The following is a 5638-nucleotide window of genomic DNA, read 5'->3' on the forward strand; positions in this document are numbered from 1 at the left end:
TTCATCAAGTTAGGGACGCTTGGGGCAATGTTCTTCGCTGCGAAAAAAGGCCCAAGATCATGGACTGTTAATGAAAGATTCCCTTAGCCAATGGATCGTAGAAAGAGATAAGACAATCCAGTTGCCATTCAAGTTAATCTCCCCTGACCCAAATTGTGAAAAGAAATTTCACAAGTGATGAACATTGTGAAAGCAGTAGTGGCAAAACTGAAGAAGAAATGTCATCGAGCTAAGAAAAAAGAGGCATCAAGAATTGGTAATTCAGATGAAGGGGCATATTGTTGAACAAGGGTGAATGGGATGATAAGTCTCTCACAACTAGCTTCCCTCGCCAATGAAGCCATTGAAGGTGTTCCGAAGTTATTAACTAATCTTGAGTCTGTAGTGTCAATCTTCAACCCGCTAAAGGGGATTGAAACATTCCTCAATTGCTGCAGGGAACTTATCAGAGAAATGAAGAATGTTATGGCTAAAGCCTGAGATGGTTGACCAATACTTCCTATGTCTCACGTCTTGGGAACTTCTAAATGATGAACCACCTTATTGACTTTGTTTCATGTTAATTTCCAAATTACACCGGGGCAATATTTTCGTAGCTTTATAATTTCTGACTAGAAAATTTGAACTACGTTGTCTTTTCTTTTTTCTTTTTATTTTTATTTTTATTTTTATTTTCTTTTTTTAAAATTTGTTTTGCAAAAAAAAAAAAACAAAAAAACAAAAATACAAAAAAAAAACAAAAAAACTAAAATACAGCTAAACATCCAAGATACCCTAAAGGAATCGAACCAGTTAAAAAAATCTTGGAGAACCAAAGAGAAGTTCAAGAAGGGATGAAAGTCGATATCCAACAATTGAAGAGACAAATGAGCTAAATCCTAGAGGCCTTGAATGCCTTACAAAGCCCTGGAGATTTGTGCGTACCACGACTACAATAGAGAGTTCCAGAGGCACAAATTTTCCCTCCCTATTGATCTTTCCTCAAATTACACTCAACCCTGAGGGGAAGACTTGGGGCATGTTGACACTACAAAAGGCCGAAGAGAACGCAGTTGAAAGAGGAAAGAAGCTTGGGGCACTTTCATGGTCCCTACCGAGATGATTCAACCACGCCTTGTGAGTAAGACAATGACGAAGCAACCCGAGTTGAAATCTGCTCCTCGTGTCATTACGCAATGGATGTTGAGGCTGACAGACATAAATTTGAAATGTTTTTGAAAAGCGTGAGAGCCATAGAAGTTGGAGGAAGCCTTAAGTTTGAAAATGTTGTAGGGCTATGCTTAGTCCCAAATGTGGTGATACCTCCCAAAGTATAAATGACAAGGAGAGACCGCTTGTCTTAAGACTCATCTCATAACACATGGGAAGAAAATGTTTGTTCATGCATGTGATGGAAAGTTGCTAATTCATTTGTTCCGAGAATTCGGTTGGCATGGCACCAAACTGGGGCACTCATCTTGAATCTTCGTGCATCCGGTCTTGGGGAGGATTTAGTGGATGCTTTCTTGAGGTAGTACAAGTACAACCTGGATGTAGCACCTGATAGATTGCAATTGCAGAGCGTGGTGAGAGAGTTCAAGTCATTTAAAGAGTATGCCTAAAGGTGGAAAGAGATTGTTGCTCAAGTAGGGTATCCTATGAGTGACAAGGAGATGGTCGTCATGTTCTTTCTATGAGCATATGGTGAGTAGTGTTTCCTCAAACTTTGCAGACTTGAGGATGCTTGGAGAAAGAACTGAAATTAATGTAAGGAAAAATCCCGCACGATCCTACAATGACGGTAAATGTTAACGAGTCGGGTCTAAGCCTAAGAAGGGAATACAAGGAAGAGTTTAACCATGTCCCACCACTCAAATACCATTTGCCTACCCTCCATCAAAAATGTTTCCAAGACATAATTGGAAACTAGATCCAAACTCAACTTCTCACCAAATCGCTGGGCAGAAGGATGCTTGTGAGTTTCACTGCTATCCTTGTGACTTACGCGCGTTGCTACCAAGCATCCTACAAAAAGACCTTGTCTCTACTTGTCACGTGAAGCCTGTAAAACCTCCATGCTTCAAGACTTATGATGAAAATACAAAATTTGATTACCATGGAGAGGCTATCGGTCATTCCACCAAAAGTGTAGGACGTTCAAGCGCAAAGACAAACTTTAATTGATGCAATATGGTTAAAGTTTGAAGAAATTCAACCCAACACTAAGGCAGGGCTTGAGAATGTCTCTACAGACGCCATAAAGAAATGAAGTGGGCTTTAGAACCACATAAGAAAACATAAGTCATTATACAAGTGGATTTGATGTTGTGAAGTGTCTTGGTACCGGGGAGGTATGTGCATTGATATCGCACTTTCCTCCATGACTTTCAATGTGAACATTCACTACATGGTTTCTCTAAGTAGTACTGGAAATCGAGTCCTGAAAGGGTATTGCGGAAAAAAGGAAAGCGAAATGTAACATCCCAATAAATAGTAATTACCATTAATCAGAACTAATCACATTTACAGAAAATACAGTGCAGTCTTAAAATAAATAACAGCTGCTCCAAAAGAAAACAGCACGTATAAAAATAAACAGTACTGTACAGTACATTACAGCAGATGCTCAACATTTAAAACTGAACTTGCAACACTTTACAGTGTTCAGAAACTTATCAAAATATAAAACAGTTCAGTATTTACAATTCTGCAAAACTATATACAGAACTGTCAAAATACAGTACAGAACTAAATCCTAAAACTGCTACGGAATGAGCCTCTACTGCTCAGCTTTAACTTCAACTTCTACGAGGTTGGCATCCTCCAAATTGTCTTCTTCCAGCATAGATTCAAGGGGTGCCTCACCATCTGCTCACATCCACAACGGATGATCATTGCATTGACAAGACGGACATACAGAAAACAGTAGACAACACAAGGAAATTGCAAGGGTAAGCTTAGGTAATTTAATTCAATACAATCAACATAATTTAACATATAAAATCAGTCATACAATTCATACAATATTAAACACATATCCACGCATACAGTGACTCATCCAAATTCTCATAATTAAAGACTGTCCGGACTGTATGATCCATGTATCTACAGGCGTTCTTGCACCCGGGTGATGTAGTAACTGGGATACCCTCAACAGCTGCCACCCGAGGTTAACCCTTATCAGCCCAAGTACTATAAGGACTAGGGCCTCCTGCCATTCCCACGCATGAACTACTCTCCTCTACATGAGGATGAGCAATCACGGAATATCAGGATGAACAGCCATCAGTAGCTTAATCCATGGTCATACTACACTACTTCTCATATTCACATCATGGAGACGTTCCTCCTTGGAACGCTCATTCACAATCCAATCCGATAGAATTCATTCACATAACCATTCTCGCATATTCACAACTTCTCTTAATCAAATTTTCATTCTGTGTTCCACTCTCTTAATTTTAAAGGACGTACATCTCTCAATAGATGGGGAAGAACATATTACAGCACTCATACATTCACGTTTCTGGACAAAAGAAACGCACCCTTATTCATGCACGGACACTGATACAATTAACTAATTTAATTGAAATTGAGTCTAAAAGATCCAAATAATACTTAGGAAAAATTCTAAGTATAAAGACTTGAGATTAAATGAAAAGAACCATTACAGTTTTTCATGACTTTAAGTAAATAATCGGAGCCTTTATAAATTCGGAAACGAACAATGCCAGTCAAAGACCGAACGTTAATTAATCAATTGAACGAACGTTACAAGATTCGCCCACTAAACAATGGTAAGGACGAGCGTTCAGTAGAAACCGAACCCTCTTTAGGACGAACGTCAGGTCAATGACCGAACACCATTTGAACGAACGTGCATTTGAACGATCGTGCATTTGAACGAACGTTCGGTATCAGACCGAACGCTAACTAGGACGAACGCTCAATCTAAGATCGAGAGTTCATTTGGACGAACGCTCAGTATAATACAAAGCGCCACTTAGGACGAACGCTGGTAAACCAAAACCGAGCGTCCTAACTATACTTCACTTTATTTTCAATAGTTGGACACGCTAGGCTAAGCCGAACGCTCACGCCTAACTCTTGACAACTAATAACGCTCGTTCCAGATCAGGGTCCTTTCCAAATGAAAGAATCCTTATTCTAAGAAATTTTCCAGGGAAACCGAACGGTATAAGACCGTTCGATGACGAGCGTACATGATAGATCAGAGAAGGTAAAATTTCCAGGTTTTTCAACTCGATAACTTCACAGATTTTCATGTGATTCATAATTTTAAAGTTTTCATTTCCATCCTACATTTCATACATTACAGAATTCATATTACTCCATCATCAATACAGAAATTTCCAGTTCCAAACATATCATTCCAAATTCTACATAGCTTCAATAATATCCCAAATCATACAGCACATTTTCTGCATAAAATTCAACATTTTTCAACATCTGATCAATCCGAATTAATCATTTTCCAGTGCAGACATACCAGCATTAATATACAGTTTCAAACATTAACATTCATACACAACCAGTGCAACATACTCATACATGCATACTTAAAATTCATATATTTCATACAATTCAACATCCAGTGCACTTCATTACTGTCATTAACATTAAAACAGCATTAAATTAAATTACTAAGCTTCCCTTACCTGTTACTGCAGTGTACTTCCAATTGCTCAGAATTTCACTCTTTCACTCACGGCTTTCTATCCAGGAATTCACTCAACCACTTCCACTAAATCTAATACACCAAAAATCATAACAGATCAGACTTCTAATCCTGCATGCAACCAGAATTTTGGTTCGCATGAACTAAGTGGACAATTGTGCAGAAACGAGAACTTACCAGTTCAGTTCTCAATTCTGTTCGGATCTGAATAGTGCTCACGGTGCAGGGAAACTTTCTCCTGTGTCTGAAATGAGATCAGAGGGTTTGATGGTAAGTTATCTTAGAGAGAAGATGGAGATGGTTTAGAGAGAGAGCAGAGAGTTTGAATGCAGAATTCTGAGAAGAAGATGAAGCATGCAGAAGGAAGAGGGAGAGTTTTTCAGAATTATTTTTCTCTTCCCACGTAGAACAAACTCCCCAACCTCCACACGCCACTTGTCTCCCACTAACCATTCTCAGAATGCTCCAACAGTGACACATGGCAGGCGCATGCAGTGTTGAAGTGAGTGGAATTTTGACGTGGCAAGGTGAATTAAAACAGTGATCAGAGGATGGATTTAAGTGTGTTAATTATCAGGTTCTCACACGAAATTAAAAAAAAAATGAAGGAAATCTTGAGTCACTTGTCTTTCCTGTGAATGGTCAAACTCTTGTTTTTCGAAAATAGAAAAAAGGAAAAAGTATGAATAATCAAAAAGAAAATTGGGATGTCAAGTTTTTCTGAGGTCCAATGTTTAAAAATAACAATTTGATGTTTTCTGTCGAGATGTTTGCGCACGTGTTGCTTGAAAGCCTTCACCCTTCACTTTCTCTAAAATAAAGGATTTTCCCCAACAAGCATTATCACTACCCTCATCAACAAGCACCTTTACACTGGGGCAGATTGGCCTGACCAAAATTACTCTCGCTTGTGCTAGTTGGGTGATCCCTGAATCCATTGAGATAAACAAAAGAACTTTC

General features: G+C 38.7%; 1 long non-coding RNA gene across 1 annotated transcript; it reads right to left on the reverse strand.

Moving 5' to 3' along the window:
* Nucleotides 1–2810: 2810 nt before the first annotated feature.
* Nucleotides 2811–4957, reverse strand: LOC148192213 (uncharacterized). Its single transcript, XR_015782527.1, has 3 exons — nucleotides 4856–4957; nucleotides 4659–4750; nucleotides 2811–2847 (listed from the first exon to the last, which is right to left on the reverse strand). It is a non-coding gene; the product is annotated as an uncharacterized LOC148192213 (long non-coding RNA).
* Nucleotides 4958–5638: the final 681 nt, after the last annotated feature.

The sequence above is a fragment of the Vigna umbellata genome, chromosome 10 (genome assembly GCF_029865625.1).
Source record: "Vigna umbellata cultivar VRB3 chromosome 10, Vumbellata_1.0, whole genome shotgun sequence".
Lineage (NCBI taxonomy): Eukaryota > Viridiplantae > Streptophyta > Magnoliopsida > Fabales > Fabaceae > Vigna > Vigna umbellata.